We start from the raw sequence: 15899 nt of genomic DNA, 5'->3' as shown, positions 1-15899 counted from the left end.
TAAAAAAAAAATATTTTGAAATTTGGGGTGGGGCATACAATCATCCCCCAATGTTGACGCCTGTAGGCCTATATGGGTTTGTGACCAAATTAACCCCATATTTGTGCAATTTGGTCATTTTAACTTAAAAGTGCCAATTTTTTTTTTTTTTTTGTACTTCACACTAATTCATTCCAGTTTTGTACCATAGGCCTATACATGTATCGCCAATCTAGCTTTAATATGGCAAAATTTTTCATGCGCTTGGCGCATTTGTACCATGAACTTATTTTGGAAATTGCAACCAAAAGGTGCAATTACAAATGTAGACTTCAAGAAATTTTCTCCAACTCTATCCCCCATGTCAAAAAGAAATCTACGCCACTGTTAATGACATATATTTTTGGTTTCTTTTTTAGGACATGTAGAGGGGATAAAAAAAAATTTAGACCATACATTATGTAAAAAGAGGGGGAAAAAAGGGGCGGAATGAAAAATGTTATACTGCAACAACCCCTTGTCCTATTGAGCTAGATGAGGTCTCATTTTAAAGCTGAAGGATGGGGTAAAAATTTTGGAAAATGTCAATGAAACAGAAGTTTAAACAAAAAAATGGCAGCAGTTTACATAAATTTGAAATTGCAGGGGTGGAGGAGCAGGTGGGTCAGGAGCAGGTGGGTCAGGAGGAGGTTGAGTGTACTGAGTGAATGGGAATATTGTTTTTTGTCATACCCAGACATGTTTTACAAATATATTTTAAACAATATATATTATAAGGAGCTGTTTTAAGTATTTAATTGTGAGTAACACATCAGAGTATTGTTCTGAAACATTTAAACATTTTCAGTATCAGTACTTGTAAAGTGGTATGTTCATTTGCATGGAATGCACTTGTAATTCCTTATGTATTCTATTGTTTTCTAATATTGAATTTGAAGAAACAGCATTTTGCCATAGCACGCTTATTAGTCACCCTACTATGCTAAAAGTATACATTTTCTGGGGTGAAATTTGCTGACAAATTCAAAATTTGCATTCAAAATTGAGTAGGTTGAAGTGTTAGCAACTTGTCCTTAAAAATTCAAAAAATAATTAATTTCATGTACTTTTTACACACCCTGTATCTACGCTTTTATTGAAAGAGTCATTTATTGACTCCAAGATATTCACAATCATGTTTGGAACATATTCTGTTACAAAATATTCCAAACACTCTATTTCAATGATGTGCAATGTAAATTGCTCTGATAATAGTCGAAAAGGAGAAAAATGCATTTAAAGTTTCAAATTTACATTGAATCCTGTACATTAAAGGTCCGTAACCCGATCGACAGCATCATCCCCCGATTTTTTTTCATTGTTGATGAGGTTTTGGTATCACATAATAGATACTATTTTTCTCATTACTATCCTGAAATTTGACGCTCCAAGTCGATGTATTTCGAGAAATCATGAATCACAGCGGTTTACAGGTATACCAGTTTGTAAACAATGGTAAATACTTTGGAATTCTGGGAGGGAATTATGAACGAAATATCAGTCACCGCAAGACGGTACGCCGTATATAGTTATGAAAACGGCTGCAGTAAGCGTGGTGTTACCCGACCCGAGGTACCCGGTTCAAAACCCGGTCTCTGAAGGGTTTTTTTCTCTCCATTTTTAACCCAAACTTTTTTATATTCATTTGAAATGTACATATTGCAAGGGGAAATATATTTTGTTTCCTTTTTTCTGAAACGATGAAAAAAAACATTTTCCGTTCAATACGGGCCGGGCATTGTACAAAGCATTTCATTGCCTTGCAATTCACGATACCAAGGTATTGGATTGCAAATTTGGCTATTTATTCACATTTACGCTGAAAATGCTCTCGTTTTTCACAAAGCAGCATAAAGGAGGCGATATTTGATATTGTAATTTTAAAGACAATCCATATCCAAAACCAATAGGGTTACCCCTTTAATTAGGCGGAAACTGTCTGTTTTCGCAAAAACGGAACATATTTTTTCTTCAAAAGTCATGTTGATTAATAAAAAGGGTCATAACCTCCAAAATATCCAAAAATCATTTTTTGGTAAGTTTTTGGCCTGTAATGCAAAATGGACCACCTTCTGACATGCGACCACATACACAATGTACGTATGACATGTGTGCAAACTCATGTGATATCCCAAATACAGTCATTCCGACATTCGTTTACTATCCTGTATCCAGCTGCATGTCCAGCTAGTACAGGATCTATACAGTGATTTTTTTTATTTTGGGTGGATCACCGTACTCACTGTATAGGCATTTAATTTTTACATTGAAAATACATGTCACCCATGCACCACGCAATTGAATAGCAGAGCGATACTGCACAGGTTCGCTGCACTGCTGGTTACCAGCTGAGTTGCTCTCGTCTATGTCGTCTCGTCAATCGGGCCGGAGCCTAAAAAACGTGGCGCACATATCATGACATCGAGAATTGATGCAAATTTTTACGGTAAAAGCAGTCATACCTAGAAAGGATCAAATTCAAATTGAGAAAATATTCTAGGTATGACTTGTTGTACTAATCATGTCCAGCTATCAAAATTACTTCACTTCAATATAAAAGGTTCTAGATGCATTGCATGCATTAATAACACAGTTAAAGCCATATTACATGTATAACATTTTCATACAAAATAGATCAGCATTTCTTTGCCATAAAATGTTAATTGGAATTTACTACCACTGTACCAGTGCATATGTCATAGTAGGTATGCTAGGTGAATTCAAATTTGCCATCAAACGGTATCATTTTATATAATTAAAGCCCTTGAGTAAACAAAGCCAAAATCGAAAACCTTTTTTTCATAGCACTTTCCGTAGCAAAGTTACATCTTGTCAAAGATTGACTTTCATCAAAAAGATTCAGCTAGCAAAATTCCCCAAAACGGCATTTTGGGGGTGTTTCTAGATCTTAGTCTCATTATGATACCGGTAGCAGCTTTTTTTAATGGAACTGCTATCAAATTCCTCTAAAATTTCATGTGCAATTGTCTGATCACCATAAAAAATCATATATTTGGGTCAAGTGAAGTATAGAAAACATATTTATGTAGGTTTCCTTCTTCGGCCAGTTGTTTTAAATTTCAATGTAAATATGCATTGACATTGTCTGCGAATTTGGCTGACTAGCAAATGTGTTAACTAAGGTTTGCCTGGGATACCTACATGTATATGTCGCCAATTGATACGTACCACTCCTTCGGTCATGTTATGGTACGACCCTTTGTTGTGTAGATCACCGTCCGGCGTCCCGCACGCCGTGTACATACTGTGTGTTATGAACATTGTGTACATGTATGGTATGCGCTCGACTAATAATTCCATCGTAATAATAAAACGACGGTTCCATCGTTTTATTCAAAATCTCGGATTTTGACAAAACTACAGCACCTAGAGTCTTGATTTAAGCAGGGTATATTGGTTTAATAAAGTACAATATAATTATGTAAAAAAAAAACGAATTTTAAAAAATCAGTGAGGGCGTCCTCCTCAGCAAATGTTATAATATCATGGCTTTAATCGCACTTTGGTCCAAACATGCCAATAACACAATCCCCGGGACCAGTGATCGAATTTAGGAAAAATAAATGGTTGTCCCACGGACAACCAGAATACAATTTCTGGTTGTCCGTCTAAGTTTTTGGTTGTCCGTAGGCCTACAAATATGACTTTTTGCTAGATTTATGGTTGTCCAGCGGACAACCGAATGAGTATTTTTGGTTGTCCGGCGACTTAATTAGTTGTCCCGGGCAACCGGAAAACCAAAATTTCGAACCCTGCCCGGGACACAATCGCAATCTGGACAGATAGTATCAGTTTGTGAATTGAGGACATCGAATAAGTTCCTTGTACTAAGGGGCCGTCCATAATTTTCGCCATTTTTTACTTACGTATTAAAGCGTACGTAAGAGGGAGGCAGGGGTAAAAATCCTGGGCATGTGTACGTAAGAAAAATGGCGATTTGTTTGAGCAATAAAAAAATTAAAGTGAAAATTATTATGGTATTTTCCAATATTTTATATAACCAATTGACCTAAAATTGTTCAATTTGTTTTAACAATTTCTTTAACATATGCAAAAAATGATTTTCGCTTTACATGTAATGTTGAGTCTAATATGCAGAAGCAGTGGTCCTATTTTACATTATGCTCAATTTATTTCATACCAAAATACCAAATACCATACACCAAACATGTCAAAGGGATGTCCCCCTGGTTCCCTCTATATATGATTTGATCCCGGGAGTTCTATTAAAGTGGAAAAGAGAGTATAGGATGTTCAGCAGATTTTGGAGTGCATTAGTCATTTAGTTAGATTCAGGTTGCATTTTTTAAAGCTATGTTTTAATTTATTGATGGCTTTCGTTTTCATGAATATAAGGTTTAAAAGGAATTCTTTTAGCATTTCTCAACTTATCTGTAAAAATATTAATCATGTTAATCCAGAACTAACTGTCCTCCTGGATCACCGTAACGCGTAATATAACCCTAACCTAAACTCTAACCACAACCCCAAGCCAACCTCTCAATTTTGCTATTAGTAGTCATGGAAATCCTTCGCCATTTTATTTGTACGTAACTCGAGGGAGGGAGGGGGTAAAAAGTTACGTACGCTTTGTACGTAAGTGAAAATGGCGAAAATTATGGACGGCCCCTAAATCTGGTCCCAAAACAAACCTTGGCCATTATGGCCATATATATATGCACAATTGCACATGCATATACCCCGGTATGTGAATTGTCATGATTGATTGTTGCGTGATCATGGTGATTCGATTCACAATCACATGCTAACTTTTTTACGCGTCTAAACCTCTACAATTAGCAATCGGTTCTCAATATTATACATGATATGACCTTAGAATATTATTAGTCAACACTCACCGCCAGGCTTGGGTCCTTTAACATGTTTAATACCTTCCAAAAGTGCCCATTTCTGTGGACATGTCGATCGCGATACCGATACTGAGTGTAGGCTGCCATTGTAACAGTATCATGTGCTAGAAGGAGTCAAGGAGAGCCCGTTTTCAAGAGGAGCACCCCTGTCGCAGGTGAAATGGCGTTAGGCCTACATGTCACTCATCTATCATCATTTTATACCAGAAGTGACTCCTAAATTACCTTTGACCCTAAATAAAAAAATACCACATAATACATTGGGTATAACAATTCATGTGTGAACATACCATATCACTCTCCTATGTTTTTCTTACCTAAGAAAATTGTTTGAAGGAATTTCGTTTTATACCGGAAATGACCCCTTAATGAAATTTGATCCCAAATTAAAAAATACCATATAGACATTGAGTAAACACAATTAATGTGTGAACATACCATCACTCTCCTATGTTTTTATTAGGTAATAAATTTTTTTGAAGATATTTCGATTTATAACGGAAGTGACACCTTAATGGCCTTTGACCCCAAATCTGTGTACACCCCATAGACATTGGGTAATAACAATGCATGTGTGTAAGTGGCATCACTGTCCTAAGTAATTTGTGGGAGAAGATGTATTTTAAAGGTATTTCGTTTTATACCGGAAATGACCCCTTAATGACCTTTGACCCCAAATAAAAAAATACCATATATACATTGGGTAAACATAATTCATGTGTGAACATACCAGCACTCTCCTATGTTTTTCTTAGCTAATAAAATTTTTTGAAGATATTTCGATTTATACCGGAAGTGACCCCTTAATGACCTTTGACCCAAAACATGTGTACACCACATTGACACTGGGTAATAACAATGCATATGTGCAAGTGGTGTCACTGTCCTACGTAATTTGTGGGAGAAGATGCATTTTAAAGGTATTTCGTTTTATACCGGAAGTGACCCTTAATGACCTTTTGACCCCAAATAAAAAAAATACCACATATACATTGGGTAACTGCAACTCATATGTGAACATACCGTTACTGTCCTATGTTTTCCTTAGCTAATAAAAAAAATTGAAGGTATTCCGTTTTATGCCGGAAGGACCCCTTAATGACCTTTGACCCCAAATCTGTGCACACCTTACAGACACTGGGTAATTACAATGCATGTGTGTAAGTGGCGTCACTGTCCTACGTAATTTGTAGGAGAATATGCATTTTGAGTTAAATTCACGTTTTTGACCCCTATGACCCCTGCGTGACCTTTGACCCCACGAGTTTCATGTGACATGTAGGGGCATGGTCAATGATCATTGTGACCAAGTTAAGTCAAAATCGATGTAAGCATGTGAGTGCTAGAGCAAATGTAATGGTTGACAGAAAGAAAGAAGAAAGAAGAAGAACTAGACTTAGCTGTGGTCTAAGACCACGAACACAGCCGTGTTGTGACCTTTTAATGACCTTTGACTCCAAAATATATGAAAACCCCATAGACATTGGCTAATGTCAATGTATGTGTGCACGTGGCATCACTTTGCCATGTTATTTGTGGCAGAAGGGGCATTTTGAAGGTTTTTCGTCTCAGACCGGAAGTGACCCCTAAATGACATTTGACCCCAAATAAAAAATTCCACATATGAATTGGGTAACCACAATTCATGTGTGTACATACCGTTACTGTCCTATGTTTTTCTTAGCAAATAAACAATTTTGAAGGTTTTCGTTTTATACCGAAAGTGACCCCTTAATGACCTTTGACCCCAAATCTGTGTACACCCCATAGACACTGGGTAATAACAATGCATGTGTGCAAGTGGCGTTACTGTCCTACAGAATCTGTGGAAGAAGATGCATTTTAAAGGTATTTCGTTTTATACCGGAAGTGACCCCTTAATGAGATTTGACCCCAAATGAAAAAATACCACATATACACTGGGTGACTGCAGATCACGTGTGAACATACCGTTACTGTCACATGTTTTACTTAGCTTATAAAACATTTTTAAGATATTTCGTTTTTTACCGGAAGTGACCCCTTAATGACCTTTGACCCCAAATATGTGTACACCCCATAGACACTGGGTAATAACAATACATGTGTGCAAGTGGCGTCTCTGTCCCACATAATTTGTGGAAGAAGATGCATTTTAAAGGTATTTCTTTTTATACCGGAAGTGACCCTTAATGAGCTTTGACCCCAAGTAAAAAAAAATACCACATATACATTGGGTGACTGCAGATCATATGTGAACATACCGTTACTGTGCTATGTTTTACTTAGCTAATAAAATTTTTGAAGGTTTTTCGTTTTATACCGGAAGTGACCCTTAATGACCTTTGACCCCAAATCTGTGTACACCACATAGACACTGGGTTATAACAATGCATGTGTGCAAGTGGGGTCACTGTCCTACGTAAGTTGTAGGAGAAGATGCATTTTGGGTGGAAATCACGTTTATGCCCCCTGTGACCCCTGCGTGACCTTTGTCCCCACGAGTTTCATGTGACATGTAGGGCATGGTCAATGATCATTGTGACCAAGTTAGGTCAAAATCGATGTAAGCATGTGAGTGCTAGAGCAAATGTAATGGTTGACAGAAAGAAGAAAGAACTAGACTTAGCTGTGGTCCAAGACCACGAACACAGCCGTGTTGTTACCCCTTAATGACCTTTGACCCCAAAATATATGAAAACCCCATAGACATTGGCTAATGTCAATGTATGTGTGCACGTGGCATCACTTTGCCATGTTATTTGTGGCAGAAGGGGCATTTTGAAGGTTTTCGTCTCAGACCGGAAGTGACCCCTTAATGACATTTGACCCCAAATAAAAAAAATACCACATATGAATTGGGTAACCACAATTCATGTGTGAACATACCGTTACTGTCCTATGTTTTTCTTAGCAAATAAAAATTTTTGAAGGTTTTTCGTTTTATACCGGAAGTAACCCCTAAATGAACTTTGACCCCAAATATGTGTACATTCCATAGACACTGGGTAATAGCAATGCATGTGTGCAAGTGGCGTCACTGTCCTACATAATCTGTGGAAGAAGATGCATTTTAAAGGTATTTCATTTTATACCGGAAGTGACCCCTTAATGAGATTTGACCCAAAATAAAAAAATACCACACATACATTGGGTGACTGCAGATCATGTGTCAACATACCGTTACTGTCCCATGTTTTACTTAGCTAATAAAAATTTTTGAAGGTATTTCGTTTTATACCGGAAGTGACCCTTAATGACCTTTGACCCCAAATCTGTGTACACCCCATATACTCTGGGTGACAACAATGCATGTGTGCAAGTGGTGTCTCTGTCCCACATAATTTGTGGAAGAAGATGCATTTTAAAGGTATTTCTTTTTATACCGGAAGTGACCCCTTAATGAGCTTTGACCCCAAATAAAAAAAATACCACATATACATTGGGTGACTGCAGATCATATGTGAACATACCGTTACTGTGCTATGTTTTACTTAGCTAATAAAAATGTGTGAAGGTTTTTCGTTTTATACCGGAAGTGACCCCTTAATGACCTTTGACCCCAAATCTGTGTACACCACATAGACACTGGGTAATAACAATGCATGTGTGCAAGTGGGGTCACTGTCCAACGTAAGTTGTGGGAGAAGATGCATTTTTAGTTGAAATCACGTTTTTGACCCCTGTGACCCTGCATGACCTTTGACCCCACAAGTTTCATGTGACATGTAGGGGCACGGTCAATGATCATTGTGACCAAGTTAGGTCAAAATCGATGTAAGCGTTTGAGTGCTAGAGCAAATGTAATGGTTGACAGAAAGAAAGAAGAAAGAAGAAGAAGAACCTGTAAGAAAAAAGACACAGCCGTGACTAACGTCACGGCTGTGTAAAGAAGAAGAAGAACCTGTAAGAAAAAAGACACAGCCGTGACTAACGTCACGGCTGTGTAAGAACCTGTAAGAAAAAAGACACAGCCGCGACTAACGTCACGGCTGTGTAAAGAACTAGATCTGGCTACAGATCTGGACCTAGCCGGGGCCGGAAATGCCAGTCTTAAAGTTTGACCTTTGACCGGCTATTATTTGATGTCAGTGATTGATATTATGGACATCTCACACCATTAATGGTGCATCACTGTAGCATGTAGGGGCTTCATCCGTCTTCCATAGGCTGAGATACAGCTACTTTTCCGTAATTTTAAACATTTTTTTTGCAAATTTGATGTTTTGACCTTCTTAATGACCTTTGACCCCAAAAAAAAAAAAAAACCTCATATACACCGAGAAAATGCATTGTTACAGTATAAATAAAAAAAATCTACTATGCTTAGTTATGGAGATAAAAATTCTTGAAGTTATTTAGCTTCAAACCGGAAATGACGTCTAAATGACCTTTGACCAAAATAATAAAATACCGTGCATACATCGAGTAACACTAATGCATATATGAAGTTTATGTCACTCTGGTCTGGTTACGTTTTGAGATAAAAAAAAAGAACATATTTGACGATTTTTGGTTTTTGACCGGAAGTGACCCCTTAATGACCTTTGACCCCAAAACTGTAGACACCCCAAAGACCCTGGTTAGTAGCAATGCATGTGTGCTAATGACAACACTCTGCTATGTATTTTGTAAAAACAGTGATTTTTTGAATATTTTTAGCTTTCAGACCGGAAATGACCCTTTAATGACCTTTGACACCATATCTGTGAACACCCTATAGACACCGTTCAAAGTCAAGTCACATGTCCTAAGCATGTTACCATCACATGTAATTTGTGGAAGAAGAAGCATTTTGAACATATTTGGTTTTATACCGGAAATGACCCCTTAATGACCTTTGACCCCAAATCTGTGAACACCCTATAGACACTGGATATAGCCGATGCATATGTGCAAGTGACGTCATTGTAGGATGTAACATGTAAGAGAAGAAGCATTTTGAAATTTGTTGCCAGAAGAAGAAGAAAGAAGAAGAAAGAACTAGATCTGGTTACAGATCTGGACCTAGCCCGGCCGGAAATGCCAGTCTTATCTTAAAGTTTGACCTTTGACCGGCTATTATGGACATCTCACACCATTAATGGTGCATCACTGTAGTATGTAGGTGCTTTATCCGTCTTCCATAGGCTGAGATGCAGCTACTTTTCCGTAATTTTACACATTTTTTTGCAAATTTGACGTTTTGACCTCCTTAATGACCTTTGACCCAATTATAAAAAAAACCTCATATACACCGAGAAAATGCATTGTTACAGTTTAAATTTAAAAATCTACTATGCTTAGTTATGGAGATAAAAATTCTTGAAGTTATTTAGCTTAAAACCGGAAATGACGTCTAAATGACCTTTGACCAAAAAATAAAAATACCGTGCATACATCGGGTAACACTAATGCATATATGAAGTTTATGTCACTCTGGTCTGGTTACGTTTTGAGATATAAAAAATGAACATATTTGATGATTTTTGGTTTTTGACCGGAAGCGACCCTTAATGACCTTTGACCCCAAAACTGTAAGCACCCCAAGGACCCTGGTTAGTAGCAATGCAAGTGTGTTAATGACAACACTCTGCTATGTAATTTGTAAAAGCAGTGATTTTTTGAATATTTTTAGCTTTCAGACCGGAAATGACCCCTTAATGACCTTTGACCCCTTATCTGTGAACACCCTATAGACACCGACCAAAGTCAAGTCACATGACCTAAGCATGTCACCATCACATGTTATTTGTGGAAGAAGAAGCATTTTAGAGTAAAATCGCATTTTGCCATTGTGAGCAGGTCAAAGGTCAAATGGAGTTCAATGTCATGTCACATGTGGGGACATGGTCAGTGGTGTTTGCGACCAAGTATAGTCAAAATCGGTCAAAGCATAACAGAGCTAGGGCGAAACGTGGCAAGTCACGCACGTGTTGCCAGAAAGAAGCAGAAGAAAGATCCGATAGCATCACAAGACCTAGCCGGTGTCCCGGCTAGGTAAGAAAGATCCGATAGCATCACAAGACCTAGCCGGTGTCCCGGCTAGGTAACTAGATCTGGCTACAGATCTGGACCTAGCCGGGCCGGAAATGCCAGTCTTAAAGTTTGACCTTTGACCGCTTAACTTTGACCTTTGGGGTCATAAATATTTTCAACATGTTACCCCTTAATGACCTTTGATCCCGAATCTAAAAATCTACTGCAGGCACTGGATAGTAGCAATGCATATGTGAAAGCAAAGTCAATTTCCTGTTTACTTTTCGAAATAAACAAAATTCATTTTTGGTTTTTGACCGGAAGTCACTACCCTCACATGACATGATCTATCATGGTAAATAATGAGTTCTGTTTTGGTAAAATACATTGTATACCAGATATTGCGATAGGCCTACATAAAAACTACAACAAACAGAATACAAAGAATACATGAGTATGATTTTCTGTGATAAATGTCTTTGGTACATTTAATCAGTCATTTGTACGGAATTGAAATGTAACAACAACAGTAATAATAATATTTGATAATAATAAAATGATAATAATAATAATAACAATAATAATAATAACACTAATAATAATAATAATAATAATACACATTTCTCAGTAACCATGTAGGCCTACATCACAGTTGAAAATGGGAATTTGCTTTAAATTTTGCCAAAATCCGATGAAAATTTTGGTGAGTGTTGACAAGTTGTTGATTTAATTGTAAAATTAAAAGTAAAATCACACTTATTTCCCAACATTTTGAAAATCAAAATCCGCATTGGGACCGATTTACAACTCCTACACATGGTACACGCTACAGGAACCCGTCGGATACGAACTTGTTTGTTTGTTGTTATTGCAGCGGCAATGTTTTAGCCCCGCCCATAACTTTAAGTTTCGCTGATGACTGTAAACAAGTTCAGTATACACGGTCCCCGAGTAATGCGGCGCATACATCGGTACGTATCGCGGCAAAGATCAGAGCAAAATGGTGAATACGATCCAGGACTACGCATGACAGTCGGAAGCGAAAAGATGAAAGGAGGGTACCGGGTATCAGGCGGGGTATCAGGCTATTTCTGGATGGGGAGACCCCGTCTGGACATGCATGCCGTGCGCGTAGAAAACTGAGTGAAATGCAACGTTCTACATGTGAATTTAATAATAATGCATAACATTTTCAAAACAAACAGAAAATTACATATTTAAAACTAAAATTTTCTGGTGCAAGCAATTTAGCACACGTTTTCTTATCTTTTATCACAGTTACATAATTATAGTTATCAACACTTTATAGAATTGTTTTGGATTATAAAGGTTTTAGTTTTATGTTTGTTGGGAATCTGTAATTTGTCAAGAGTAATGTAATTATGTATTATACAAAGTTTGTCATCGTTGCCTGTGAAGGATTATGTTCAAGCACTAATTGTTTACAATCAGGAGCAAAAGAACAAAGAGAATAAGAAGACCGATTGATACCAATTTGTACATTATACACATACACCAAACCCATTTCTGAGAAGTGCACCTTATAATTTCAAAAACACCCTTGTTTGTGACATAAATAGGAGCGCAGCATTTGATACACAGCTAAATAGAATTTTATATTTCATTCACTCACTAGTGGGGGAGGTTTTTTGTTAAAAACTTCCACGTCCCCTCCTGAGTATCAAATGGTGCGCCCATAACTACGGGAGTGGTGTACCAAAACACAGGTGTACATCATTTCCCCAGACAATACTATCCGTAGGTTACTAGACCTTATATATGCACAAACGCACCGCGCACATAGCAATGCTCTAAAAAAATTAACTCTCGCAGATGGTCTGTGAACATAGTCATCGAAAAATATAACAAAATCAAAACAGCTGATTTTACATAATTATTTTGCTTGTTTTATGACAAAATGTATCGCAAAATATTTACAAAACATGTGCAAAACAATTTTTTTTGTTTTCCCAGTCTCATATCAAGATGTACAGTTTTTTTACAACCTTATCAAAGTTTCATAAAATAAAGCATGGCTTTAGAAAAAATTATTCAGTTTAATGACATTAAAAGTCCCATGCAGTCATCCGAGCGAAATGGAGCTATAGAGAAATTACATTTTCATGTAAAATGTCATATTTTGTCTTGAATACACAGCTTTTGGCTCAACCACTTGCAGTCTATGTTAGCACACGTATGCTACTAACAATGGTGTAAATAACTGAATTTTGATAATAATCTTCTGAATGAGCAAATCACTGAATGGGTCTTTAATATCAACCAACATTTTACAAGTCATTCAATGTAATTATTACATTCAATAGGATCACGTGAAATATACAGCTGTATCTTAAAAGATTAGTAACAAAATTTCTAAGTACAGAGTTAGATACAAAAAAGATACATTTGTTAAAATAACAACAGACGCTGGACGTGGGCTACAGACACTCGGCTGTGGCCAGAATAGATACTTTTCGTCCCCGGTGCAAATGTCATTCACCATAGTTTATAATTATTTCAAAGCAGAAATAGGCAAATAGCACTCAGGTAAAAAGAAGTGCGAACGTTTATGACGTAGAATACAAGCTCACCTTTTAGCTTCCATGATTCTAATGTCCGTTCAGGAAACAAACACGAAATATATTCCAGCATAGGAAATCATTCCCATGCATGTAGTAAAACTGTTTCCGAAACAAAATTACTGCAAAAGTCCACACACTGCTTTGTTCTAGTCTCAGGCTCTGTCCGACATATTCAAGCTCAAAAGCACAAGAAATCCATTCAGCAAATTGAAGCACAAAAGTAATTCCAGGTTAGAAAGTCTAGTTTCCAGAATAGATCCATAACCGCGCTCGCACTCCATCAGATGCAGTTCAGTCTTCTGGATTTTGGTCAGGATATACATGGGTTATTATCCGAGTTTGACGGGCGCTTTCAGCGGCAAGTCCTGGCTCTTGGTCGCCGTAACCTGTTGCCTAACTTAATGGTGGACGGGTCACGGCATATTTTTACTATTTAAAAGTTATATATAAATTCCAATGGTAAAAATCCTTTTAAATTCATATTGTTCCTTGCCACGTTCATTGTTGCTATTTAAAGCTATTTTGATAACCAACTTTAGTGCATACACGACCCTTAGTGGATTCAGGCGGATTCCGCCGGTGGTGTTTGCGAAAGATGCTGCAAAGAAAATGATAGAAAAACAAAAATAGAAATAATTTTTTCAGACAATAAACATTTCCAATGAATGAATGAAAATCAATGGTCATCCCAGAGTCATCCGAATTAGTTCAACATGTCGAACATGCCCGCGAATATTCCATGTTTTCAATATCTAGTCACTGAAAGGTGGTACTGGTCTTAACACTGGAATTATGGAAAATGTTGTGCCTCATAACTGCTAAACTGATAAAAGATATACATATTTTAATAGAAAGGACTTGATGAATCCATCTAGGAGGTCACATTTGGGTAAAAATGCTAATTTCTTGAGAAAATCCAAAAAAAATTATTAAAAATTAGAAGTATCTAGGATCAACTTCACAAAAAGATATTTGAGCAAAATTTAGCATTTCTTGATGACTTTTGGTGGAAATTTCGAAAAGTTGGTCAACATTTTTTATTGACCTTGAAAAGAAACTGGATGTCTTGAAGGTTTCACTGAGGAATTAATCATATCAATCAATTATAACTGTAATTAATCAAATGAAAAGTGTACTTACAAAATATTTTTGCAGATCAAGCTGGGTTTTAAGTCTTGGTACTGATGTGCTATAGGAATTTGGTCCTCGAAAGTCTGATTTGTAAAACATTCCTCGAATCTTTGGTTATTCTTTTGTGACAGATTTTCTTGAATGATCTTGAAATCCCAATTTGAAGACTTACTTCGCATATTCCGTAAACGTGGAAAGGCTAACATAGGGACATATATTGACCGAATTCTCATCAAGTTTGTCGCCTAGTAGGCCTATATATTATAGGACCTATATTCATGATAAGGCCTTGGTCTGGTTCATATGAAGTTCTATAGGCTTAGCCCTGGTCCCATGGACGTGTGTTGGTCTGGAAAACCTTTAACGAAACCTGCAAAAAAAAATGGTAAATGTAATATAAAATTTTAACCAATATCAGGGATTTGGACACAAATATAATTTGTTTAATGAGAACAAATCTAAGATTACAGTGGTATCTCTGAAGACACAGGCTATTTTATGAAGAGATTCATTTTAGTTTTGGAAATGGACAATGTAATTCTTTTTGTATCTATGATTTTTATTAATCAAAACAACGAAGTATAATGGTCATTGCAGCCTCTATACTGTTTAAGGTTTTAATCAGGGCTGCAGTTGGACTATTCATTGAATATTAAAAGAAAGAGTATTTTGTAAGTTTTAACTCCCGGAATTGGTCTTGGTATTAAATGGGTTATTAAGTCATATCAGTCAACATATTCAAAATGTACTTACAACATACATGTAAATTGGCCATTGTTTTCTTGGTACTGCATGCGTCGAAACAGAATTTCATCCTCAAATCTCATTCCAGTATGTTATTGTCAATGTTTGTAGCATGTTTGGTCGATCGTCTTGAAATGACAACTCGATGACCTGCCCCGTTGTAATATTCCATAGTCTTGGTGTGACCTTCTTCTGTCCGATGAGGTAGAAGATCGTATATAGCATCGTGCGATACCAAAGCTGTCGACTGTGCCATGTCCCCTGGGAGCTGAGCCGATATGTCTGTGGTTGTTATACGTGAGATGTTGCCTATACTCCTTCTGCCGCTTCAAGGCTAAAATTCTTGCCAGGTGATGGGGTCTCGTTGTGGCGCGGCGGTGGTGAATGGAAGGGAGGGGGGGGGGGGTAGTGGAGTAATTTCCACTACCCTGTTCCTGTTCTTGACATTTCAGAGCTACTATTATCTTTGAGAGGGATAGAAATAAAATATCCGTTTATTTTATTGATAATTCAGGCTGACATTTTGCTTACATTTTCATATGAAGTAGGATTTGTTATAGGCGCACTAATACGCGCAAATATAACTTTCACTAAA

At 37.0% G+C, this 15899-nt stretch overlaps 2 long non-coding RNA genes across 2 annotated transcripts in view; both read right to left on the bottom strand.

Annotated features, from left to right (window-relative positions):
• The window catches only part of LOC140158495 (uncharacterized), an 8431-nt gene extending 3434 nt beyond the window's left edge, over nucleotides 1-4997 (bottom strand). The window contains exon 1 of the long non-coding RNA XR_011859786.1: nucleotides 4899-4997. This is a non-coding gene — a long non-coding RNA (uncharacterized lncRNA). The remainder of the gene's footprint in view (nucleotides 1-4898) is intronic.
• An 8922-nt stretch (nucleotides 4998-13919) lies between these two features.
• LOC140158194 (uncharacterized) lies at nucleotides 13920-15675 on the bottom strand. Its single transcript, XR_011859716.1, has 3 exons — nucleotides 15314-15675; nucleotides 14570-14930; nucleotides 13920-14027 (listed from the first exon to the last, which is right to left on the bottom strand). It is a non-coding gene; the product is annotated as an uncharacterized lncRNA (long non-coding RNA).
• Between the last annotated feature and the right edge of the window lie 224 nt (nucleotides 15676-15899).

Source organism: Amphiura filiformis, chromosome 8 (assembly GCF_039555335.1).
Source record: "Amphiura filiformis chromosome 8, Afil_fr2py, whole genome shotgun sequence".
NCBI lineage: Eukaryota > Metazoa > Echinodermata > Ophiuroidea > Amphilepidida > Amphiuridae > Amphiura > Amphiura filiformis.
The sequence above is the reverse complement of the archived record's forward strand: the minus strand, read 5'-3'. Positions and strand labels throughout refer to the sequence as shown.